This window comes from Hyaena hyaena, unplaced genomic scaffold (genome assembly GCF_003009895.1).
Source record: "Hyaena hyaena isolate Hyena2069 unplaced genomic scaffold, ASM300989v1 scaffold_2, whole genome shotgun sequence".
Taxonomy (NCBI): domain Eukaryota; kingdom Metazoa; phylum Chordata; class Mammalia; order Carnivora; family Hyaenidae; genus Hyaena; species Hyaena hyaena.
In genome coordinates this window covers 6,504,576-6,531,829 of record NW_024080634.1, presented here as the reverse complement: position 1 = coordinate 6,531,829, position 27,254 = coordinate 6,504,576, and the positions used below count along the sequence as shown (strand labels likewise).

At 42.4% G+C, this 27,254-nt stretch overlaps 1 non-coding gene and 2 pseudogenes across 1 annotated transcript; all 3 read left to right on the top strand.

Moving 5' to 3' along the window:
• The first annotated feature begins 1,212 nt into the window (after window positions 1-1,212).
• Window positions 1,213-1,301, top strand: LOC120230396 (annotated as a pseudogene).
• Window positions 1,302-4,735: 3,434 nt separating this feature from the next.
• Window positions 4,736-4,926, top strand: LOC120230428. The gene has a single exon (XR_005528014.1). It is a non-coding gene; the product is annotated as a U2 spliceosomal RNA (small nuclear RNA).
• Window positions 4,927-24,894: 19,968 nt separating this feature from the next.
• On the top strand, window positions 24,895-25,323 carry LOC120229930 (annotated as a pseudogene).
• Window positions 25,324-27,254: the final 1,931 nt, after the last annotated feature.

Below are 27,254 nucleotides of genomic sequence, written 5' to 3'. Positions count from 1 at the left end.
ATTTTGAATATTTGAATTTCTTTACAACTTTATTTTAAGGTCTGAAATCTGCAGCTTAACTGAAATTTAGCTTGGGTTGGAGTTGAGAAGTGATGGAGGGCCTGAATCTAGGTTTTACTTCTCATCAATATAACCTTTTCTGTGAAAGAATACGGCTCCATGGAAAAGCGATGTCAACTATTAACTGGTTTATTGACACGGCTATATTATTTGCTTTATTTTCTTGTGGTGTAAATATTTCATAACAAAAAGGTTTTTAAATGCTGTCCTTGTAATTCTAACGTTTTAGTGTCATTTAATTCACAAACACCTGAAGATGTAATTAATTGAGGGCGTCAATCGGCTCTTGAATGGAGAAATAGTTTTTGTTTGTTGTTTAGTCTTGATGCATTTTGATGAAAAAAAAAATGTCCTTACAATGACCTCCTGTTTCCATGAGCTACAGAGCAGGTCTTTACTCTTTTGAAGCAGAGGAGCCAGAACTTTGACGGTAGAATGCATTGTTTTGAGTCCACATGTATTATAAGAGCAAAAGCCTACCATGGAAAGACCAGTCAGGAGTGGAGTATTGCAAAGTCTGATCAAAGGAAACACCTCCCTCAATCTGAGACGTTGGGCTGTGAATGGAAAAAAAAAAAAAAAATAAGAGCAAATGAGGCAGGACACCATTGATGACAAAGGAATGGACGTTCAGAAGCTAAAAGGGAAACTGGAAACTCCTGATCTCAGAGATGGGCCCCCAAGTGTGTCCAGAGTGTGAGAGTAACCATAATATCAAGGCTGCAATGCAGCAGGCAAGGGTTGGATGGTCTCCTTGGGTCCTCTGACAGATAATACTTTGGCCACCTTGACAGTGGGTAGGCATGGAGGTGAAATGGACAGCCACACTCAAAAGGAAAACTAAATATTTCTCCTCAGATCCACCCCCCATAAAACACACTCTCAACCATAATGAATATATAAAGAATCATCAGACGCTCTGGAATATTCAACAGGCATCCTCCCTCCTCCTCCCTCCTACTCGCTCCTCTAAATAAGAAGGTACGCACAGATACAGTGAGCTTTTTGGAGACATTGGAGAACTCTCAAGATGCTTTATTTTCTGACACACACGCTTTCAACCTATTTGGAAAATGTTCTACTTTGAGCAATATTTCTTACCCTTAAATTCACCAAATAATTTTTAATAAAATAAAAGCTACTAAGTATATTGTGTTCGCTGTGGCAGCACATATGCTAAAATAGGAATGACACAGACAAGATTAGCATGGTCCCTGAACAAGGATGACATGCAAAAACTACCTAGTACAGGGGCGCCTGGGTGGCTCAGTCAGGTAATCCTCTGACTCTTGATCTCGGCTCAGGTCATGATCTCATGGCTTGCGAGTTCGAGCCCTGTGTCGGGCTCTGCGCAGACAGCACCGAGCCTGCTTGGGATTCTCTCTCTTCCTCTCTCTCTACCCCTCCTCCATACTCGCACACACACTCTCTCTCAAAATAAATAAATAAACATTTAAAAACAAAACAGACAACACAGGGAAGTATATAGTTAAATGAGGTTTATCTACATTTGAAGAAAGCTATAGATCTTAGAATATTTTATTTCGGATTGCATCATCAGAGAGGAGTTGAACACAAGCTCCGAGATGCTATTTTCATTCAAGGGATGGGGGTCATCCGCACCTGGCATGGGTTTTTTTTCACACACTAGCTACATGTTGCACAAGACCCATTCCTGTTAGGGGTGACTGCCTTTGGAGGCTTACTTTTCGATCACTAATATAAGAAGCTTTTTCTTACTTTTGAATGTTGATAGTTTCATGTTCTTTCAGAGGTATTCCCCTGGAAAAATTTCCATCCTTATTTTTTGAGTTCCTTATTATGGAAAAATTTAAATATATGCAAAAGTAGACAGACTAGCACAATGAACCCAAGTCACCTAGATTCAACAGTGATCAGCTCAAGGTCAACCTTGCTTCATCTATCCCTTCACCCACTTCCTGACTTCCAGTATTGTTTAGAAGCAAATCCTGATATCGTATCATTTCAGGTATAAATATTTCAATATATAACTCTAAATGACAAGGATTCAGATTCTTCTTTATTTAATTAATTAATTAAGTAATCTCTACACCCAGTGTAGAGGCTCTAACTTACCACCCCGAGATCAAGAGTTGCATGCTCTTCCGACTGAGCCAGCCAGGCACCCTGACAAGGATTCTTTTTTCTTTTCTTTTTTAAGATTTTATTTTTAAGTAATCTCTACATCCAATGTGGGTCTCAAACCCATAACTCTGAGATCAAGAGTTACATGCACCACCAACTGAGCCAGTCAGGTACCCCAAGGATTCTTTTTTAAATAAAAATAAATCCATAGTTCCATTTTGTACCTAAAACTTAATAATAATTTTATAATTTCAAATACAATCAACATATTACATCATAGTTCATAATTCATACAAAATCGGTTTTTGAAACCTCTCATTTTGTACCATAAGGAAGACATTGTGGTCTGCTTTCCTGTCTATGGAAGGAAGGGATCCAAGAGTTAAAACAAGATAGAGATAGGCAAAGGGAAATGTAATCTTACCTGGATTAGTGCAGACTCTGACTGCAGGTCAGAGCTGGAATAAACAAATATAAAAGGATCCTTTCTTCCTTCTTTTCTTCCTTTCTAAAAGTTTTATTTATTTTTGAGACAGATCACTCAATCAGGGGAGGGGCAGAAAATGGGGACAGAGGATGTGAAGTAGTCTCTGCGCTGACAGTAGTGAACCCAATGTGGGGCTTGAACTCACAAACCATGAGATCATGAGTTGAGCCAAAGTCGGATGCTCAACCAACTGAGCCCCCCAGAAACCCCAATAAGATTATTTATTTCACTGATCCTGGAGTGTCTGACAGAAGGGAAGTACTGGAATCAGCAGGGGCTCGGAAGGGATCGGAACTGAGAAATGGGGTAGAGGCACCTCAGGAGGACCCTCTCCATCGTACAACTCTCCTCTCTCTCACCTATATTTCATTCCTCTTGAGTGGAAAAAAAGGTGTGCTAACACCCCTGAATTTTCTCTACTTTTCTGTGTAAGAAACCAGCCCAAACTGGGATGGGAATATCTTAGTAATAATTGCAAGTTTCTAGGCAAACTGGCTCTGATTGGGCCAGTTTGGGTTAAGTGTCTGCTCTGGGTCCAGTCAGCAGTGACTGATGGAGGGAGAGTCACATGTCACAGACATGGCTGCCAAAGTTTACCCAAGTGGTCTGGTGAGGAGGCAGAATCTCCCAGAGAAAACCAAGGCCCATTGCTCATGGACTGGGTTGTTGTCAAGGAAGACTGAGAGCAGAGGCATCTCTGGAGCTAAGGAATCAATGGTGGATCACTGCGTAAAGACGGGAGGGCATTCCTCTCTCCCCATGCAAAAGTAGACAGGAGTCCTCACTAGGGAAGAGGTTCCATCCTGGGTTGGGTTGTCAAATTAACCAACTCTGTGCTTCTGTGCCCCTCAGCAGTGATCCCAAAGTGAGAACCACTCCACAGGCCAGTGAGTGAAGGTTTCGTCTACCTCGAGCTCAGTCTTGTCCTGTTCTGGGTGGTGGCTGGGGGGTTGCAAGAGAAAACCCTTTCAGATTATGCCGTCTGACCACCACAGGGGGACTCCTCTACCTGAAAGCAAGGTTAAGAGGCAGGTAAAGATGAAAGCACATATGAGATGTGGATAGGAGACAAAGAGGTTTGGAATGAATCAAAGACTAAACTCAGCTGAGGTGCTTAATGCAAGGCCTGACTAGGTATCTTCATCACTTCCATTGGGTCCCCTTTATTCATTACCCTTTCTGGCTTTCTTGCTTTCTCTTTCTTTTTCCTTGCTTCTTCCTTCCCTCCCTTCTTTCCTTTTTTCTATTTCTTTCTTATTTTCCTTCCCTCTCTCTCCTTTCTCTCTTCGTCTTTATTCAGTGTTCCTTCATTTGTGTTTTGAGGACCATCAGCATAAATCACCTCAGAGCCTCCTTCAAGATTCAGACTCTGGCTCTTGCTTCCAGACATTCAATTTGGCAGCCTTGGGGCCTGGCCTGGGAATCTGCCTTTTTAACAAGTCGGGAGATTTTAATGCACACCCGTTTGAGCACCGCTTGCTGTGGACAGAAACATTAGTCAGGTTGGCCTCAGAATGTTCCATTCATTCCTATGCCTTTAAACAAGACGAATTTTCCTAATATAATTTCCCTACATTTCTGTGGTGATGGAGACGTGTGTAGCCAGCATACCACAGTTGTCAGTGGAGGCATTTAAGCCTACACCCTAAATACCTCTCCCCTTGCCCCAGGAGCTGCCCTAAACAGCTGCCTGGTTCAAGAAAAGCTCCCGAAGCTCTCCCATTCTCTGAGTCATGTCATCATCTCCCTTGATTAGGGAAGTGGTTTCTTTGCCTCTCAAGTTAATGTATTAACACTCTTGAACACGGCACTGATTGGCTAATATAATAACAATCATGTTTATATAAGAAATTGTCAATTCTAATTTTTGAAATGTCACCAAGCCTGATTTGATACAACATTATCTAGATTTATATGTCAAAGCGCCCTGCTCGGGCGAGAGTCTCCCCAGTATGAAGGTATGATGGCTACCATGAAATTATAGGCAAGGCAAGTTGGTTGTATAAAGTAGTTTTGGGCTGGTCCTGAGAGAACCATTTCTTTTCATTTCTTTTTTTTTTTTTAAACAAAAAACAGCTTTATTTTTTTTCTTGGCCTTTTGGCTAAGATCAAGTGTCGGACCTGTTCTTATCAGTTTCATATCTGATACGTCCTCTATCCAAGGACAAGACGTTAAATGGATTTTGGGAGCAGGCAGATAGAATAAGGGCTTGCTCAGCCCACTCTGTGCATCGATCCGGTATTGGAGTACCTCCCGGCACAGTGCACCCCCATTGGGAGCTTCAAATTTGGGGTGGCTTTGGGGCATCTGGCTGGCTCTGTTGGTAGAACATGTGACTCTTTTTCTTTTCTTTTCTTTTTTTATTCATTTTTGAGAGACAGAGCACCAGCAGGGGAGGGGCATAGAGAGGGGGAGATACAGAATCTGAAGCAGGCTTCAGGCTCCGAGCTGTCAGCACAAAGCCCAACGTGGGTCTCCAGCTCATGAACTATGAAATCACAACCTGAGCCGAAGTCGGCTGCTTAACCGATTGAGCCACCCAGGCGCCCCAAGTATTTGACTCTTGATCTTGGGACTGTGAGTTCAAGTCCCATGTTGGGCAAAGAAGTTGCTTAAAAAAGAATGTATATACCATAAACTCACCCATTGCAAGGATACAGTAGATGTGTTTTAGTGAATCTCTACATTGACATACACATTATGAGTGAATCCATTTTTCTTTTTTTTAAGGTCTTTTTTGAAAGTTTATTTACTTATTTTGAGAGTGAGAGAGTGAGGGAATGAGCAGGAGAGGGGTGGAGAGAAGGGAAGAGAAAGAATCCTAAGCAGGTTCCCCTTTGTCAGCGAGGGGCTGATGCAGGGCCCGAACCCAGGAACTGTGAGACCATGACATAAACCAAAGGTGGATGGATGCTTAATGAACTCAGGCACCCCCCCCCTTTTTTCAGTTTTATTTCTTTTTTAATCCAATTTTCCAACACTTCCATTCATCCGAAGGTCTTCCTTTGCCTTTGGCAGTTACCCCTGGCTCCCACCAACGCAACCACTGATCTACTTCATCCTGTTTCGCCTTGTCTAAATATTTTCTATAAGTAGAATTATAAATAGAATATATAATAGAATTATAGATAGGATAAGTATAATTGTAGTCTTTGTGTTGACTACTTTCACTTAGCAAAATGCGTCTGAGGTCTAGCTCAGGCCGTTGCATAGATCAGTAGTTCGTACATTTTCATTGCCAAGTAATATTCCATTGGGAAGATCATTTTAAGGCCTTCATTTAAAATGTTTTCACATTGGTATAATTGGAACTTCTCTATGACTAGAAACTCCAAACCTAGACAATTTCTTGCTGTCTCTGTGCCATCAGTGGTGAGGAAGCCTGCTCGTCATTGCCACTGTACCAGCTGGCAGAGAAGACGAGTAGATCGTTTTCTGAGTGTTGCCTCAACATTCAGCTTGTATGGTCAGATTGCAACCTATTTTTCAGTGGAAAAGCTTAGCATGTCTTTTCTCAGATGTGACTGTTGAATGCAGGGTGTTTCTGAAATGTGCTAATACCATTGATCAGGTAAGATTTATAATACCCCTGTGAGCTTAATCCCACTTTTATATGTATTTTACTGTATAAGAAGATCCACATGAAACTACATGATCTAGGGGCACCTGGGTGGCTCAGTTGGTTCGGCATCCCACTCTTGATCACAGCTCAGGTCTTGATCTCAAGGTTGTGAGTTCAAGCCCCACTTTGGGATCCCTGCTGGGCATGGAGCCTACTTAAAAACATTTTTTGAATCAATTTTATTTTTTTATTTTATTATTTTTTAATAAACATTTTTAATAGATTTTCTTTACATTTGAGACACAGAGAGACAGAGCATGAGCAGGGAAGGGGTAGAGACAGAGAGAGAGGGAGACACAGAATCTGAAACAGGCTCCAGGCTCTGAGCTGCCAGCACAGAACCCGACGCGGGGCTCGAACACCACGAACCGTGATATCATGACCTGAGCCAAAGTCGGACACAACCAACTGAGCCTCCCAGGCGCCCCTATATATTTATTTTTTAATGTTCATTTCTTTTTCAGAGAGAGAGAGCAGAGTACAAGCAAGGGAGGGACAGAAAAAGAGAAAGACACAGAATCTGAAGCAGGCTCCAGGCTCTGAGCCGTCAGCATAGAGCACGATGTGGGGCTCGAACTCATGAACTGCGAGATCATGACCTGAGCAGAAGTCAGATGCTTAACCAACTGAACCACCCAGGGGCCTCTAAAATTTTTTTTTATTAAAAAAAAAAAAAACCCAACTATGTGATCTATTGCAAGCATACCAGTCTGCGACACACATGTTTTATAGTTACCTTAATTCTTGGGTTCCCAGGAATGGGCTGCAGTTCCTAAATGTGATAGAGAATGTGAGTGTGCTCCATGCATCTGTTTTGGAGTGCACGGTCGCTGGTTCAAATATCTTTGTGCCTATATTGCTTTGGAAATGCTTTCTCAGCTTCGGAGTCATTCTCCTAACACTTTCTGACATAGTCCGCATTCCAGGGTATTTGCAGAGGGTTGTCAGTCTCCCCTCCATGATCCATTTCCGGCTGCACAGCTGAGTGGCCCAAAGAGGAAAGAGTATCTAGTGGTTTGGAGAATTTAGTTCAGTGGGCCCTGGAGGTCTTTATTTTTAACAGTATGATTAAACAATATTTCTGACAGCACAGGAAATTAGACACATGTTTATGAATTGCTTCTTTTGAAAAGGGCATGATGCCAGGCTAGAAAACAATGATTTATATACTTCATTCATTAAAAAGACATTGTAGCAAATTTTTAGAAAAAGAACTGTGCCAGGTACGGTGGGAGGTACAGAACTGAGAAATTCTCAGCTTCAAGCACATCCCCTCTGAGGAGAAAATGTGACTTTGGCGTCACAGGTGATCTGTGTTTGTGGATGAGCTTCAGAACCCTACATGTTCTTTCCTTTGGTGGTTTGGTTTGGTTTGGTTTGGCAGGAAAAATACTTTCTGAGTTATTCTGGAGACAGACCTCTTTTGCTTCACCAGAATACAAGTTTCTTTCCAACCAGAAGAGCATGAGTTAAGTGGATCTAAGTGGAAGGTGCATCTAAACAGGCCTGCAGCTTAAGAGATCTTTCGTCTTAACCTTGATGATCTGAAAGGTCTGTATCCATCATAGAGGAGACACAGCATGTTCTGAAAGAGCTGTGACCCAGAAGCCAGAACAATCTGGGTGCTGATTCTGGCTGTTTTTTTTTTTTTTTTTTTATGTTTATTTATTTTTGAGAGACAGAGAGAGGCAGAGTGCAAGTCGGGGAAGGGCTGAGACAGAGGGAGACACAGAATCCCAAGCAGGATCCAGGTTCTGAGCTGTCAGCACAGAGCCCAACACGGGACTCAAACCCACGAGCTGTGAGATCATAACCTGAGCTGGAGTCGTACACTTAACCAGCTGAGCTCCCCAGGCGCCCCCTGGCTTTGCTGTTAATTAGAAGGGTGATCTTGGCATCTATGTGGGTTTCCCTGGGTCTTGGTTGTTTTGTCTGGAAAAGGAGGGCACGTGTGCAAGAAGCTTTCAGGTTCCTTACAGCCAGAAAATTCCACAAGGCCTTTTTCACTGGGAAAACAAATCCCTGGCAAGCTCTTGTCTAATAATTACTGTTGGGTAACCCTCCTAAGGCTTTATGACTTTTCTACTCTTCAGGGTTTATACATTGTTTTCTTTCCTTAGGTTTATAATGGAGCAACGTTAAGAAACATTTCGTTGATACGTATTGAAGTTTTATTATATTTTATTTTATTTTATTTTATTTTAATGTTTTATTTATTTCTAGGAGAGACAGCGTGAGCAGGGGAGGGTCAGAGAGAGAGGGAGTCACAGAATGAAACAGGCTCCAGGCTCTGAGCTGGCAGTCAGCACAGAGCCCGACGCGGGGCTCGAACCCACGAACTGCGAGATCATGACCTAAGCGAAAGTTGGACGCCCAACCGACTAAGCCACCCAGGGGCCCCGATACGTATTGAAGTTTTAAACATTGATTTTTGCCCGAGTAGTAATGAGAATATGAACCGTTGTGTCTCTTTAACATATGTATATACGTATACACGCACACGTACCCCTTCTACCTTGAAAATGAGAACATCAAGGTCATTAACATAAACAAATTAGAAGTGAGACTTTGGGGTTTTAGTATGACTCCTCCCGTCCTCCTCCAACCTCTGATGCCAAGACTGATAAACCATGAAGATGGTGGCAGAAGTCACCTGATGCCATGTCCCCATGTCCTGCTGTTCTTAAATAAAGGAAGGATAAAATCCTTGTCTTCTTACTATAAAAGAGTAGTCTTTGTTCATCTTTTACGTTTTAACGATTATTTTCTCAGCTATCTGCAGAAGCTGTGATGGAAGTTTTATGAACTTCAAAACAGACAGAACACCAAAAACATAAAAATTAAAGATTCAGTGTTCATCCTGCCTCTGTATACATGATGCGAAGCAACTGGGCATAGGGAACCCTGGCACATTTTGATAAAATGCAAACATCAAGTCTTAGGTCTGTAAGTCTTCATTCTCACCAAACAAATATCTGTTCTTCAATTTTAAAAAGGCGTATCAAGAAAACGACATCGAAGTTTAGATACAAAGTTTAGGTGTTAAGTCCAATCTCCAACTGGTGAGTCAGGGAAAACGTGATGGTCAGATAATCAGAAAACAGTCCCTTCCGATCCTCAGCTGAAAATGGAAAATCAAGTGCCTGCACTGAAGCAAGGCCAGGGGTCACAGCGAGGCAGGAGTCAGCACAGAGAGGCCATGGCCAGGGAGGGTCTGATGGCATGGGGTGAATTGGATTAAAGGTGAGTCTCGTAACAAGTAGGCATAGAGTTTTGCAATCTGGATGTAAGCAATATAAAACGAAGTTTCAATAAAAAAAAATAAGTTTCAAGCAAATGCTGAAATTAGGTCCTGCTACAAATGACAGAAAGCCCTATGTAACAGTGGCTTAAACATGATTCCAATGTTTTCTCCAAACAGTCGTGTGAAGGGTGCCTCCATCAACAGGAGTCCAGGTCCCTTCCTCTGCTTGTGCACATTCTCAGCATAAAGCTTCACCTTATGGGCCAAGACAGGTCTTCAAGCCCCATGTAGGCAGCAAAATAGGCGCCTCTATTTAAGGGTACTTCCCAAAAGTAGCAAATACGACCTCCACTTATAGCCCATTGCCTAGAATTTAGTTATGTGGTCACAACTGGGGAGGTTGAGATTCTGGTGGAGGTTGAGTTCTTCCTTTTTTTAAAGACTAAAAAAAAAATTTAAGTACAATCTACCTCCCATGATGGGGTTTCAACTCACCACCCTAAGATCCAGAGTTTCATGCCCTAATGACTGAGCCAGCCAGACACCCCTAGGTTTCTTGATTCTAGGTACTTTGTGCTCAATTAAAAATCAGGATTCTAGGGATGCCTGGGTGACTCAGTTAGTTAAGCGTCTGACTCTTGATTTCAGCTTAGGTCATGATCTCACCATCATGAGATGCAGTCTTGCATCGGGCTCCAGGCTGAGTGTGGGGCCTGCTTGGGATTCTCTCTCTCCTTTTCTCTCTCTCTGTTCCTCTCAAAATTAATAAATAAACATTAAAAAAATTTAGGTTCTATTGTGCAGAAGAGTGCATCTGTGTGGTAAAGACATTAACCTTGCCCAGAAAGTGGTCTGGCTCTTGTCCTCTGTTTCCAATTGGGTGTTAAGCTTCACGGGACTGTGTGGATTAGGGGCTGCCATGCTGGAAGTCCATGTCATTCAAGGTCATTTAGGATGAGGTCTTTGGGCCATGAGGTATTAGTTCAGCTTCCAGAGGAGCTTGGGGGGGTACCTGGGTGGCTCAGTCAGCTGAGCATCCGACTTTGGCTCTGGTCATGATCTCACAGTTTGTGAGTTCAAGCCCCGCGTCAAGCTCTGTACTGACAGCTCAGAGCCTGGAGGCTGCTTCACATTCTGTGTCTCCCTCTATCTCTGCCCCTCCCCTGCTGATGCTCTGTCTCTCTGTCTCTCAAAAATAAGTAAATTATTTTTTAAAAATTAAAAAAAAAGGGGGAGTTTGGGACTGGGGCACCTGGGTGGCTCCGTTGGCTAAACCTCCAACCTTGGCTCTGGTCATCATCTCACAGTTCCATGAGTTCGAGCCCCATGTCAGGGCCCTGTGCTGACAGCTCAGAGCCTGCTTGGGATTCTCTCTCTCTGTCTGCCCCTCCCCTGCTCTCACTCTGTGTGTGTGTCTCTCTCTCAAAAATAAATAAACAAAAATTTTTTTTTTTAAAAAAACAGGGGCTTGGGACTCAGATCAGACATATGGGAAACCAGCATGGCTACATGGTTGGAGCCCCAATAAAACACCAGTCTCAGAGGGTGGATGGGCTTCCACCGATGACAGGGCTCCATGTGCATCTTCTCGCATCGATGCTGAGAATATGCTGCCCGTGACCGCACAGGGAGTGGATGATGGAAGCTCTACTCCGGGTACTTTCCTGGACTCTGCCCTCTGTACTTCTTCCCTTGGCTGATTGTAATCTGTATTTTTGTTGTTCTTCTTAACTGTAACTATGGGTTGGCAGCTTCCAGTGGGCTCTGTGAGACTCTCCTGTGAAACTCATGATGGTGGGGGGAATTCCCCAAACTTGTAATTGGTGTCAGAAGTGAGAGTGGTTTTATGTGGACTGTGCTTATTCTACCTTCAGAGCATCCCAGCTGTTTCCTGGTAATGGCACAATGGTGCAGAAGGGCAGGGCTGTTTGTGGCCAGAGGCTCTGTGCCCTCCGAGCTTTCCCTGTCTGGCCCGGAAATGAAGGTACTAATATCTGAATAAACTTGTAATTTAGTCAGGACATCTCAGCACACTGCCAATGGAAGATATTCTGCTATAGAAGAGGGGGCAGAATGTTGGAAGAGAAAAGGAAACCACCACAAAACCAACTTGCCCTTTCGGCCACCCAAATATTTGTATACCTTTCTTCCCACATGGAGTACAGATTTATACTTTTAGCAAGAGCAACAACCTCAGAGTTCCATTTAGGCACATCCCTCAGCTCAAATGGCTGCATCTTGGGTGGTGTCCAGAACTCTCCATTAGTGAAGAGGGCTCCTTGTGGTCTGGAACCCATGAACCTAAAGAATAGTTATCTGCTTCAAAATGAGCAATGTACAAAGGTGCAGTAGGAAAAGTAGTTTCAGCAAAAACTCCCGTTGGAAAGGGGAGTCACGGAGGACATCCAGAAGTCCTTCGCCCACAGCAGCGATCAAATCCTGGGGAAACAGGGTTGGTGAGCACCCTTCTCTCTGGCAGTAAATTATTTGGACAGCGCATCCGAATACCTTTGGCTTTGGAACAAGATTTCTTGCCCAGTATCTTTCTGCCTCCCTGCAGGAGGACTTCTTATCTCTCATCTTTAAAAGCCCCATCAGAAGTGAGCTTTGGAGATTATTTGCCGCCTGGGTAGTGGAACAGATATGGGTTCCTAAGAGTTGCTTTAGGAATTGGTGAGCTACTTGGCAGTTTCTTTTATTTTTTTTTAAGTTTTTATTTATTTTGAGAGAGAGAGAGAGAGGAGAGAGAGAGAGAGAGAGTATGCATGAGCAAGGGAGGGGCAGAGAAAGAGAGAGAGAGGGAGAGAGAGAACCCCAAGCAATCTCTTTGATGTCAGTGTAGAGCCCAACACAGGGCTTGAACCCACAAAAGTGAGATCACAACCTGAGCCGAGATCAAGAGATGCTTAACCGACTGAGCCATCCAGGCACCCTAGTTTCTTTATCAATATAACAAGTACCTTCACAAACCTCATGGGTTTGTGGTATGCTTGTTTCTGGTGTGTTCCATTAGGACTACCAGATTGAGCAAAGTTTAAGAAAACACAGGCTTCCCAGTTAAGCCTGAATTTCAGATAAACAATGAATGATACTTTAGAAGTAAAATATTGGAGACACCCATACCCTAAAAAATCATTCGCTATGGTCTGCCACCATTTCTCTTCAATCAAATGATCACCACCTTCGGATCAGATGAAATGGTGGGCTTGGTTCAGAAGATAACACCACACCCTGACATTTGTCTCTGGACTGTCTGGCAGGAAAACTGAGATATAAAGGTCTTCATGAAATTAGGAGGCCTCAGTAAAACTGCCGACCCAGTCTGCCTTTGCCTGGATTATAGAAGTTTGGATCTTTTAATTAAAAAATTTTGTTTACATTTATTTTTTGAGAGACAGAGAGAGACAGAGCATGAGCAGGGAAAGGGCAAAGAGAGGGAGACACAGAATCCGAAGCAGGCTCCAGGCTCTGAGCTGTCAGCACAGAGCCCAACGCGGGGCTCAAACTCACAACCGTGAGATCATGACTGAGCCGAAGTCAGCCATTCAACCGACTGAGCCACCCAGGTGCCCCGTTGGGTTTTTTAATTCAGCAAGACTCCACTTTATCAGTTTATGAGTCAAATTACATTGTAGACTCCAGACAGAGAGGATTTCCCAAGCAGAACAAATTCCCCATTCTGTTTCTAGGGTGACTGGCTTCTTCTTGAGTTCCCCTCTCTTTTGGACTTTCCAGGAAGTGGCAGGAAGCAGCTGAATGTGCCCCAGATTCTGAAATTTTCCAACCATGTTTTCCTCACGCTCTGCCTAGGTCAGCAGGTAGTATGCCTTCCAGGGCAGCAATGGAAACATGTCACCAAATGTCTCACAGCCACGCACCTGCCTATGAGTCCTCGTCATTCAACTGCTTAATCAGTGCACTCTCTTAAGTTCTGTTAGGACTGGAGTCAACTGCAGATATCAGAGGTTACAAAATAATACTCACTCAAGCGGCTATATTAGTTTCCTATTGTTACTATAACCAATTGCCACAATCTTAGTGTTAAAGTAACACACATTGGGGGCACCTGGGTAGCTCAATCATTTGAACGACTCTTGATTTCGGCTCAGGTCATGGTGTCGTGGTTCGTGAGATCGAGCCCCACATCAGGCTCTGTGCTGACAGCGTGGAGCCTGCTTGGGATTCTTTCTCTTTCTCTCTCTCTGACCCTCCCCACGCATGTGTGCGTGTTCTCTCTCTCTCCCTCAAAATAAATAAATAAACATGTTTAAAAATCCAACACATTTATTCTCTTACAGTTTCAGAGATCAGGCATTGGAAATAAGACTTCTCGAACTAAAGTCAAGGATCTGCAAAGCTGGTTGTTTCTAGAGGCTCCAGAGGAGAATCCATTTCCTTACCTTTTCCAGTTCCTCCAGGCCACCCACATTCCTTGGTTTATTATGTCCCTTTTTTCCTCTTCCTTCCTTCCTTCCTTCCTTCCTTCCTTCCTTCCTTCCTTCCTTCCTTTCTGAGAGAATATGAGCAGGGGAGGGGCAAAGAGAGAGGGAGAGAGAGAATCTTAAGCGGAACCTGATGCAGGGCCTGATCCCACAACCCTGGGGTCATTATCTGAGCCGAAATCAAGAGTCAGACTCTCAACTGACTGAGCCACCCAGGGGCCCCTTCTTTCCATTTTCAAGGTACATTCCCTCTAACCTTTGCTGTTAGCATCCCCTTCTGTTTCTGACATTCCTACCTCCTTCTCACCAGCACCCCTTTGTTGACATGGGGCCCATCCAGATAATCTCCAATGTCAACATTCTCAACTCATCTGCAAAGCCCCTTGAGGAAGGGAACATATTCACAGTTTCTAGGGATTGGGACATGAACATCTTTTTTGGGGAGTAGGGAAGGGAGATTATTCTGTCTACTATAGCAAGGGAGAAGTTTATTGCTCTCTCTAATAAATGTAGGCAGGGGTCCCTGGGGGGCTCAGTCGGTTGAGTGTCCAACTCTTGATTTCAGCTCAAGTCATGGTCTTGCGGTTCACGGGTTTGAGCCCTGCATCAGGCTCTGTGCTGACAGTATGGAGCCTGGTCAGGGTTCTCTCTCTCTCCCTCTCTCCCTGCCCCTCCCTTGCTCATGTGCACATGCATTCTCAAATGCATTTATTCTCAAAATGAATGAATACATGTTAAAAGAAATAAGTGTAGGCAGTCAGGCTGGTATGAGGGGTCGATGGTCATGAAGAGCTCAGGCTCCTCCTACCTCAGCCTGCTTCCATCCTCAGCAAGTAGCCTCCACCTCGTGGCCCAAGAGGACTTCTCAAAATGTAACCAGCACATCCAAATTCTAACCAGCGGGGTGAGTAAGGGGAAAGAGAAAGACCTTTTTTCAAAGATACTTCTTGGGAGTTGCACTCTTGGCTTCCTTTAACATCTCCTTGGCCAGAACCTGGTCACTTGGCCACACCTAGTGATAAAGGTGCCTGAGACATGTGGACATTATTCTGGACAGACACATGCCCACCTGAGATAATTGGGGTTTCTACCACTACAAAGAAGAGGAAGATATCTGTTGGGGGGAACTAAAATTTAGGCAGTGTTCCTGCCTAAATTTCTAAGGTTATATGTACATTTCTGGGTGGAAACTGAACTTAATTCACATGCAACTGTGCTGAATTCCAGAAGGCAGACAGTTTTTACCTAACTGCGACTAGTCTCATGCAGATCTTTGGAGTAAAAAGCATCCTCTGTATAGCACTGAGACCAAGCTTCCTTGAAAGAAAGAAGGAAAGAAAGAAAGAAAAAGAAAGAAAGAAAGAAAGAAAGGAAGAAAGGAAGGAAGGAAGGAAGGAAGGAAGGAAGGAAGGAAGGAAGGAAGGAAGAAAGAAAGAAAGAAAGAAAGAAAGAAAGAAAGAAAGAAAGAAAGAAAGAAAGAAAAACACACATATAAATACCTTCCAGGGAAGAAGAACATGAAACGGAAGTTTGATGATTCCAGAAATAAACAGGAGATTTTCCTCCAGAACTTAGAGTGAACTAAATGATCTATCAATTAGCAGTGAATGGGTAATTTGAGTTCTTACTGAACGGAGGTGTGGTGGCCTGAGGAGGTGCATCTCAGGGCAGAAGTGAGGCTCCCGGACATGGAGAACCAGGAAGTGGGGACACTTCCCTGTGCTGACGATAAGTTTCATGAAGGCCACACGAACACACTTGTTGGGAATGGGGTTTGGGTGAGACTTGGGACCCTGCCTCCTCTAGGTAGAAGCCCTCCTCCTCTCCCAGCTCACACCCCTTCAATCATCAAACCACATCGGGGACTAGACCCTGAGATGTCTCCTCTTCCCACTTCTCTTCTTCCTTATTACATTATTGCCATGATTGTTGTCCAGTCACTACTATCTCCTGTGAAGATTTCTACAAACACCACCTAACGGTGTTTAGGGAGATGTGTTCTTCACATTGCAGCCAGAAGGATCTTTCTAGAATCCAAAGCTGATCATCTGATGTTATAGGTTGAATTGTGTCCCTGCGAAAAAGATATGTTAGAGTCCTAACCTGCAGGACCTCAGAATGTGACTTTATTTGGAGAGAGGAGCTTTGCAGAGGTGATCAGAGTAAGATGACATCATTAGAGGCCCTACAATGATAACTCTTTCTGCTGATGGAATTCCTCCTTCACCTTCTCTTCCCTTCTAAGTTGTCCGCTATGTGAAGGGAAGACCTTATCTCTTTGGTCCCCAGTGAGTCCTCAGGATTTAGCATAATAAATAAATGTGAGACCATTGACCAAATGAATGAATATATATTTTCCCCACAAACTGTGTAAGTGTTTCTATTTCCCTTTTCACCCCAACTTTTATTATAAAACTTTCAAACATGGGGTGGAGCTGAAAAAATTATACAGTGAACAGACATATGTCAAACATTTGGATTCTAGAATTAACGTGTGGCTGAGTTTGCTTTATCACGTATCTACCGACCCACCAATCTCTCTTAATTGATTAGGAGTTTGAAATTCAATTTTTTAAAATGTTTATTTTTGAGAGAGAGAGACAGAGCATGAGTGGGGGAGGGGCAGAGAGAGAGGGGGACAGAGAATTCGAAGCAGGCTCCAGGCTTCACCCTGTCAGTACAGAGCCTGATGCAGAGCTCAGACTCATCAACTGTGAGACAATGACCTGAGCCGAAGTCCGATGCCTCACTGACTGAGCCCTGAAAGTATAGATGCCCCCAAGGTCCTTGCCAAAATGCCTGCTCAGTTTAGTGGATATCACTAGGACAGCAGACTAGAAAATTCCTGAAAGCTATATCCCAGTCTTTTACGTGAATGCTATGATCATGTGGGTTTTTGACTGGAATTTTAAAAGTGGAGCTCTGTGGAATTATTTAGCATTTCCTTTATTCTAGATCCTTACCTATTTCCAGATTAGGCACATCATTAGGATTAACATTGAAACTGCTTTCCATTAATATAGAAACTGCCCAGGTAAAGCAAGAAGAGCTCTGTGATGACAGAAAAGCTAAATCAATGTGGTTGTAACTGAAAGCAAACAAAGGACACCCCATCTGGAGGATGAACCACCGGGTGCAGCCACTGCCTGCTCACTCAGGGTCAGAGAGGGTGAACCACGATGTGGAACTTCCCTACAGGGCTGTGATAAGCGCCTGGCACCTCCTCACCACCCAGCCTTCCTGAAATTCCAGGAAAATCCACTAGTCTCTAAAGGGGACCAGAGCACCCTCCTGTAGCTGATACAGGACCCAGGGTGGGGACCAGGCTGCTGTTGTGGTTAAACCTCAATGAGTCCCATCCCTGACGTGTTCTTAGGCATTCATGAGTAATGGCAGGAAATTACGTTAATTTCCATGATTTCCCGCCCCGTCCCCCCCCCCCCTTCCCTGACATCATCTTGTATTCTTTTCAGAGTTATTCACTTTACTCCACAGTTCACATTTGGGGGGACAGGCTTGTTTTGCATAAGCTCTAGCTACATCAATTGTAAAAACTTTTGTAGTGGATTTACACTTTGCTTTGAGTGGATTTGCAAAGTGTCAGGGCGCGATGGCCCATGGTGGATGTGCTGAAGGAAGTCTGCAGGTGGCCCATGGGCAGTGTCTCTGTGTAAACGACACCCCACCTCATGGCAGGTACACAGAAAGCAAACAGCACAGATGAGGAGGAAAACCCGCGTGGCACCAAATGCTCGCTCGACACAAGTCGAGTTTTCGAAGGCTGGGAACACGCAATTAATGTAAGAGGTGAAATGCGTGGCTTTAACAAGTTGTTCTTCCTGTACTGTCTTTTTAATGACAAAAGTGCTTATGACTGAGTATTCATCGATTTGCCTATTTGAGAGAGATTTCAAATGTCTCTCCTATAAATGGTAAGGATCTCCCATCAGGAAGAATACCCAGAAATGAGTACATTAATCTTGTATATCACTTAAAACAACCCATCTTTGACTTCAGTTAGGAAAGCCAATATACTCATGGTTTGCTTCAGATCATTTAAATCAGTTTCTGACTCTTGCAATTGGAAAAATTCTGACTGCCCTTATCAATTAATTCCTCTTCCCTCTTTTAAAGTTTAATGGCTGCAGCCCCTCTGGAAAACAGTGTGGAGGTTCCTCAAAAAATTAAAAATAGAACTCCCCTAGGACCCAGCAATACCACTGCTAGGAATTTACCCAAGGGATACAGGAGTGCTGATGCACAGGGGCACATGGACCCCAATGTTCATAGCAGCACTCTCAACAATAGCCAAACATGGAAAGAGCCTAAGTGGCCATCAACAGATGAATGGATCAAGAAGATGTGGTTTATCTATACAATGGAATATTACATGGTAATGAGAAAGAATGAAACCATGCCATTTGCAGCAGCGTGGATGGGCCTGGAAGGTATTATGCTGAGTGAAATAAGTCAGAGAAGGACAGATACCATATGTTTTCACTCATATGTGGATCTTGAGAAACTTAACAGAAGACCATGGGGGAAGGGAAGGGGAAAAATAGTTACAAACAAAGAAGGAGGGAGGCAAACCATAAGAGACTCTTAAATACTGAGAACAAACTGAGGGTGAATGGGGGATGGGTGAGAGGGGAAAATGGGGGATGGGCACTGAGGAGGGCATTCGTTGGGATGAGCACTGGGTGTTGTACGGAAGCGATGAACCATGGGAATCTACCCCCAAAAGCAAGAGCACACTATACACACTGTACGTTAGCCAACTGGACAATAAATTATATTTTTTAAAAAAAAGTTTAATGGCAAATACATGTTTTAACTTTAATAGTAAATATTTTACAGATTTTGTTTTATTTTTTTTAAGTAATGTCTATGCCCAGAGCACTTTGGTGGCTCAGTCAGTTAAAACCTGACCCTTGGTTTCCTCTCAGGTCATGATCTTATGGTTTCACGAGATCGAGTCCCATAGCAGGCTCTGTGCTGGCAGCTTGGGATCCTCTGTCCCCCTCTCTCTTTGCCCCTTCCCCACTTGCACTGTCCCTGTCTCTCTCAGAATAAATAAACTTAAAAAAAAAAACTAATCTTTATGCCCAATGCAGGGCTTGAACTCACAATCCCAAGATCAAGAGTCACACGCTCCACTAACCAAGGCAGCCGACACCTCTTAGCTTTAATAGTAAATACTTTAAATTTGATGGTAAACACTTTTGAAATCATGCATATTTGTGAGAAGAGCAAAGGACAAAAGATACCCATGTCCTAAATACCCCAGCATTGTTGACAGTTCAGGGGCATTTCTTTTTCTTCTAGCTTTTCTGTGTTTTTTGTTTGGTTAACCTGGATACTTATGTCACATGTGTTTTATTTGTTTGCCTGTTTCTCACAACTGTAATCATATTGATTAAATTCTGTATGTTTTTTAAGCTTTCATTTTAACACAACCATTTTCTAATATTAGCATATGATGTTGTAACTATACTTTTGAAGTCAACATATAGAGCTATAATTTACATAAGGTAAAACATATTCACTGCATGAACATATATATGTAGTTTTATGAGTTTTAACACATAGATGATTTGTGTAAGTACCTCCCCAATCAAGATATGGGTTTTTCCATTGCCTTAAATGTAACTTCCTGACACTCGGTGGTCAATACCACTATGTCACAGCCCCACCCTCTCCGGGTACCTCTCAGACATCCCCCAATCTGTTTTATGTCACTAATGATTAGTTTTACCTACTTGGAACTTACATTAAGTACATAGTTTTTTCTGGCTGACTTCTTTTGCTCAGTGTATCTCTGGGATCCATCCGTGCTGTTGTATGTATCAGTAGCTTACACTTTTGTGTTGACAAGTAGTGTTTTATCGTTTGGATCTACAACAATTTGTTTATCCATTCACCACTTGGTGAACGTTTGGGTTGTTTCCGGTTTCTCTCTGTTATGAATAATGCTGCTATGAACACGCAACTAGAAGTCTTTGTGTGGACATATGGCCTCATTTTCTTGGGTAAACACTAGGAGTGGACATGCTGAGCCATTTATTAATTAGGCTCTTTGTCTTATGATTGGGTTTTAAGAGGTTTTTTTACACATTCTGGTATGTGTACTTAGTCAGATATGTTTACTGTGAATATGTTCTCCCAACATGTTGCTTGCCTTTTCATTTTCTTAATGGTGTATTTTGAATGACAGAAGTATAATTTACCATGTTCCTTTTATAATCCATGATTTCTATGTTCAGTCTAAGACTGTTTTTGTCTACCCTACTGTCAGGATGATCGTCTACTATGTGTTCTTTCAAAAACTTTATCCCTACAACATTTAGGTCTATGATTTATTCCAAGTTAATTTTTGTGTATGGTGTGAGGTAAGGGTTGAGGCCCTTTTTTTAAAAATCGATTTTTCATGATTTTGCAAATATCTCGTTGTTCCAAAACCGTATGTTGAGAAAGTTTCCCTTTCCCCATCAAGATTATCTTGGCATCTTTGTTGAAATTCATATGATTTTGTTGACGATATATGTGTGGGTTTATTTCTAGACTCTCTACTTTATTCCATTGATGTATTTGTCTGTCTTTATGTCGTGACCATTGCTTTATCCTAGGTCTTAATGTCAGGCAGTATAAATCCTTCAACTTTGTTCTTCTTTTTCAAAATTATATTTGAATAATTTGCATTATCATCCTTTGCATTATCATCTTAATTTTTTAAAATGTTTATCCATTTTTTAAGCGAAAGAGACAGAGCACAAGTTGGGGGATGGGCAGAGAGAGGGAGACACAGAATCCAAAGAAGGCTCCTGGCTCTGAGCTGTCAGCACAGAGCCCGATGCGGGGCTCAGACTCACAGACCAGGAGATCATGACCCAAGATGAAGTTGGATGCTTAACCCACTGAGACACCCAGGCGTCCATCATATCAATTTTTTAATTAGTTTGTCCATTTTTAACAAAAGGCTGCTGGGCTGTTGAATGGGATTGCATTGAATGGAAGAATGGACATATTAATAATATTGAGTCTTATACGCCATAAACATGGAGTATTTCTCTATCAATTTATGGCTTCTTTTTTTTGCCCACATAGTCATGTTTTTAGTGGCAGATAATATCTCACTGACTTGGAGGTATAGCTTACCAAACCTGCCCATTTTGTTGATTCGGTTGTTTTCACTTTTTATTATTAATAATTTTCTGTGAACATCATGGCATTTCAAGATTTTTTTTTCAAATTTAGGATTCTTTTTTTTCTTCTTTTTCTTTATTTTTATATTTTTTATTTATTTCTAGGAGAGAGAGAGAGAGAGACAGTGTGAGCAGGGGAGGGTCAGAGAGAGAGGGAGTCACAGACTGAAACAGGCTCCAGGTTCTGAGCTGGCAGTCAGCACAGAGCCCGACGCGGGGCTCGAACCCACGATCCGTGAGATCATGACCTAAGCGAAAGTCGGACGCTCAACCGACTAAGCCACCCAGGCGCCCCTCTTCTTTTTTTAAAAGTAGGTTTCACGTCCAGTGTGGAGCCCAACAAAGGGCTCAAACTCATGACCATGAGCTCAAGACCTGAGCTGAGCTCAAGACCTGAGCCAAGAGCAAGAGTTGGTTGCTTAACCAACTGAGCCACCCAGGCACCCCTAGCATTATTTTCTTGAGATAGATTTACAGCAGTTAAATTACTAGGTCAAAGAATATAAACAGTTTAAAGGCTTTGGTATATATTACCAATTTTCTTCCTTTTGTGTTGTACCATTTGCATTGCTATCATCAGTGAATGAAAACCCTGTCAATACTGAGGATTTTGCTAATTTAACCTGTGGAATTGAAGATTCTTCCTGGAATTTCTTTTATTGAAGTTAAACATTTTTCCATATGTCTGCTTACTCCTTAATTTCATCTTTTGCAAATGTTATTCATGTCCTATGTCTTAGAGTATTTTTTAGTTACTATTTTATTTTATTTTATTTTATAGAGACAGTATGAGCAGGGGCAAGGGACAGAGGGAGAGAAAGAAAGAGAATCTTAAGCAGCCTTCATGCTTGGTAAGAGGCCCAATGTGGGGCTTGATCTCTGACCCTGGTATCATGACCTGAGCCAAAATCAAGAGTCAGATGCTCAACTGACTAAACCACCCTGACACTCCGTTTTAGAGTTCTTACAGATTCAAATGTTATCCCTGCTGGTAGTCAAAATTCCAAGAATGACCCCCACTGACCTTACCCTTGTATGATCCCCTCCATTTGGAGGGTGGGTGGAAGCTGGGTGTATGATGAAATATCACTCCCAAGATTATGTTATGTTATATGGCACCACTAACTTTAAAATTGGGAGGTTTTCAGGGTGCCTGGGTGGCTTAGTCGGTTAAGTGTCCGACTTTCGCTTAGGTCATGACCTCACGGTTCGTGGGTTTGAGCCCCGCGTCGGGCTCTGTGCTGACTGCCGGCTCAGAGCCTGGAGCCTGTTTCAGTCTGTGACTCCCTCTCTCTCTGACCCTCCCCTGCTCACGCTGTCTCTCTCTCTCTCTCTCCTAGAAATAAAGAAAAATATTTTTTAAAAAAATTGGGAGTTTTTCCAGATTAGCCTAAACTTGTATCATAAGCCTGTTAAGAGCAGAAAGTTTTCTCCAGAAGGAAAGAAAGTAAGATAGAACGGAAATTCAAAGAGCTTCAAACCACAAGAAGGATTCAATATGCCATTGCTATCTTTGAAGATGGAGGGGTCCAGTGGAAGGATGAGGGAGAGATCTCTAAGAGCTGAGAGTGGTCCCTGCTGACAGCCAGCAAGTGCACAGGACCTCAGTCCAACAACCCACAAGGAACTAACTTCTGCCAATAACCTGAATGAGTTTGGAAGTGGATGCTTCTAGAGCCTGAAGATAAATATCTCAGCTAACAGACACCTTGATTTCAAATGTATGTGATCCTAAGCAGAAAACCCAGTTGAGCCCACCCAGACTTATGTCTGATAGAACTGTGAGCTAGTAAACAGGTGTTATTTCAAATCCCTAAGCTTGTGGTAATTTGTTACACAGTTATAGAAAACTAATGGAAAACTAACGCATCTCTTTAATCAAGACATGATCTTTGCTTGTCATATCTGTTGCATATCTTTCCCATTCTCTTTTTTATTATGGGTTTTCTCCCTTTGTCTGTAGTAACAATATATATACATTGAATTGATTCCTTTGTTTTCCTTTGTGATACTATTCTATCAATAGGCACAAAGTCTTCCCAAATCTAACCCAGCCCCACAGTTTTTAAAGTTCAGTTATGTTTTCTAGCTCTTTTATGTGGCTTAATTTTTTAAAAAATTTTTAAAATGTTTTTTATTTATTTCTAGGAGAGAGAGAGAGACAGCGTGAGCAGGGGAGGGTCAGAGAGGGAGGGAGTCACAGACTGAAACAGGCTCCAGGCTCCAAGCTGGCAGTCAGCACAGAGCCCGACGCGGGGCTCGAACCCATGAACCGCAAGATCATGACCTAAGCGAAAGTCGGACGCCCAACCGACTAAGCCACCCAGGCGCCCCTATGTGGCTTAATTATTTTAATTAAAATGGCTTTTTATGTAGTGAAACACGTATATAATTCCAAAGCCAAAATTGTGTGGCATGGAACATTCAAAGAAGTCTAGCTTCCATCCCCATCCCCATCCTGCCCCTGCCCCATTCTGTCTTTTCTCCTCAGGTAAGCATTTACTTTGATCATCTATTGCTGCATCACAAACTATCTCAAAACTCAGTGGCTTGAAGTAATGGCTCTTTTATGATTTCTCACAGTTCTGTTGGTTGACTGAAGCTCAGCTAAGTGGTACTTTTGCTGGTTTTGCTTTGTGTCATTCATGGGGCTGTGGTCAGACAGCAAGAAGGGCAGAATGCCCAAGATGGCTGCATTCACGTGTTAGGTCCTTGGAGGGGTAGGCAGGAAGGCTGGTCCAAGCGGCGGGGGGATGGTGCTCTTTCTCCCTACATATTGTCCAAGGCCTCTGTTTCTCCTTATAGTTCATCAACATGGTCTCTCCACCAGGGTCTTGGGGCTCCTTACATGGTTCTCAGAGCTCCCAAAGTACAAAAGCATAAGTTGCCAGGCCTTTTGAAGGTTCAGGCCTAGAACTCCCTCCACATGCTATTTGTTAAAGTGGGTCACATGTGCTAATATCTGTGTGACCTGGCCCAGGACCCTCACATCCCCAGTTGCTCATTTCTTGTTGGGATTCTTTTCCTGGTTATTCTTGCTTATTTGTCATTCCAAATAAACTTTATAATCAACCTGCCTGGCTGTAAGAATAAAGAGTCGATGGTATTTTTATTGGAATTGCTTTAAATTGATTAAGTAGAGGACAATGAACATTTTGATGCTACTGAACGTTCTTATCCAAGAACATGGTATGCCTTTCCTTCCCTTCAAAGCTGCTGTCATGTCCTCTGCAAGACTTCAATAGTGTTTCTCAAAAAGTTTTTCCACACTTCCCATTAAACCTATGTCTAACTTGTTCTATTATGTCCTAAACTTTTTAATCTCAGTAGATTTTCTGGGGGGAGGGGGTTATGGCATGATAGCAAAATCTAAATTAACCTTTTTTCTAAGTATCAAGCTATTCAGCCTAATGTCATTTGCTGAATAATAATCCTCTGTTCTCTGTAGATTGATGATATCTTTTACCATCCTTTACCATAACATTTCATATATACTAACAAATTGGAATCTGCTCTGAGCTACTCCGCCCAATTGATCTTAAGCCAAAATGATGTTCTGACTTATTACTTTACTATGCTTTATGCCTACTAGAGCTCTTTTCCCTACAATTAACTTTTTTAAAAGATATATCAATACTATTATTTTTTAAGAAAAATTGTCATTAAATTTTCTCATTAAAAATTATATTGAGAGGAATTATTTAAGTCTAAAAATTAATTTTAGCTCTCCCTCCGGCCACTTCCTCCGGCCCTCTCGCGCTGCGCAGTCTCTCCAATGCAAGACTGTCCCGGCCCGGATATGGCTCGTGGACAGCAGAAGATTCAGTCTCAGCAGAAAAATGCCAAAAAAACAAGCTGGACAAAAGAAAAAACAAGGACATGACCAAAAGGCTGCTGCCAAAGCTGCCTTAATATATACCTGCACTGTGTGTAGGACACAAATGCCAGACCCTAAGACCTTCAAGCAGCACTTTGAAAGCAAGCACCCTAAGACTTCACTTCCTCCAGAATTGGCTGATGTTCAGGCATAAAGTTGTTTACAGGTGAATTCATGACACCTTTGACTCTTCTACTGTCTCAGACCTTAGGTAACAAACCTGCAGCTGCTTTTCTAACAAACTGTTGATCAGCAAAAATAAAGGGGCTACAGAAACACTCATTTTTATGCTGTTCCCTTTTGGGCTTCATGCAAAGACAATTCTGTGTAAATGTACAGCTGACTCTGATTTGGAAATCTGAAAATCAGTCCATCCTTGTTATAAGAAATTTTTTTACAATTGTAATTATATTGATGTTCATATTGTGTAAAATAACTTATTTAATAAATTAGTACTTTGATTTTACAACATCAAAAAAAATAAAAATAAAAATTAATTTTATAAGACTGGACATTTTTTAAAATTTAGATTTCCTGTTCAGAAGTACTGTACATCTCTCCATTTTTCATATATATATATATATTTGTTTTGATGTTTATTTATTTATGAGAGAGAGAGCACAAGCAGGGGATGGGAAGAGAGAGAGGGAGACACAGAATCCGAAGCAGGCTCCAGGCTCCAAGCCATCAGCACAGAGCCTGACGTGGGGTTTGAACTCACAAACTGCGAGATCATGCCCTGAGCTGAAGTCAGGCACTCAACCGACTGAGTCACCCAGGTGCCCCTATTTTATATTTCCGAATTCGGCTTTGTAGCTTTATTCATGTAACTCAAACATATATTACATTCAAATTACTCTGAACATTTTATATTTTTATTGCTATTGAACATACAATCCTTATTTTCATTTTATTTTCTGACTGGTTATTGCTGTTAAATAGAAATGCCTATTGATCTTTGTATATGTAGCTGTTTTAAAATCTACCGGCACAACACATAAACGGTCAAAAAAGTAACAATCTTCATTTCTTTGTAAATTAACCCAATTTAGCTCCCCAGCAACCATTTCTGCTGAGGGTGGGGAAAAAAATCAATCTTACTATGTAGTTGGAACTCAGTTGATAGTATATTACATTCCCTTTTCACATCCCCATTCTCTTTCTTGCCTTCTTTCTGAAGTTAATTCTGTCTGGGATGGAGAGAGGTGCATGGTTCAAAAATGTCACATATCTTGGCCAATATCCCTGTTGGTGCAGTTTGTCGTCTCCTCCGGGTCCAGGCAGCACCATGCTAGACAGCTTCCTAGAATAAGCCTCAGCTCTGCCCACTGCCGCCTCAATTTGCAGCTCACTCTTGCAGGGTCTCCTAATCCTCTCTTTCCCTCAGGCTCTCTGTTTTTTCCATCCTTTTCCATCGCCCAGCTCAGCCCCACCCTCAGCCAGGATGGTGACTCCAGAAGACAGGCAGCCAGACCCAATCCCAAGATCTGTTTTGCTCTTTCTGTGCCTTTTCCCCTAGATCAGACACATTTCATGTCTTGGGCAAAGTGCTCTTTATCACACCATTCGTGATCCGGGGCATAAATTTGATGGAGGGAGAGTTGGTTGGAGGGGGGGGACCTCCCCCTCCTACTAGGTACTTACTAGGAATTACGAGGGATAAAAAACATACCTTGGCTAATATTTCAAAAATAGAGTCTCTTTCTACTATGGGATTCAAACATACAGAAAAGCACAGAGAATAGTATAATAAAGCTCCAAATTCCCATCACTCAGCTTCAATAATTATCAATATCTCTCACCTACGGCCCTGCCCCAACCGTACTTGCTCTCTTCTTTTTTCTTCCCTTCCTCATGGAGTTATTTTAAAGCAAATTCCACATATCATGTTATTTCACTGTGGCCAAATATTTAAAGCCTTTTCTAATAATTTTTCAGAGGATTCTTTCTTTGGTGTATCCCATAGGCTTTGGTATGAAGCATTCACACTTTCTTGTTTTTAGTCAATTATTGTATTTTTATTTGCTCCTTGATCTAATGTATTTGGGAGAGTTTGTTTGAATTCTAAATAGTTAACATTTGGGTGGTTAAAGTAACTAGGGGCGCCTGGGTGGCTCAGTCGGTTAAGTGTCCGACTTTGGCTCAGGTCATGATCTCACAGTTTGTGGGTTCGAGCCCCGCATTGGGCTCTGTGCTGACAGCTAGCTCAGAGT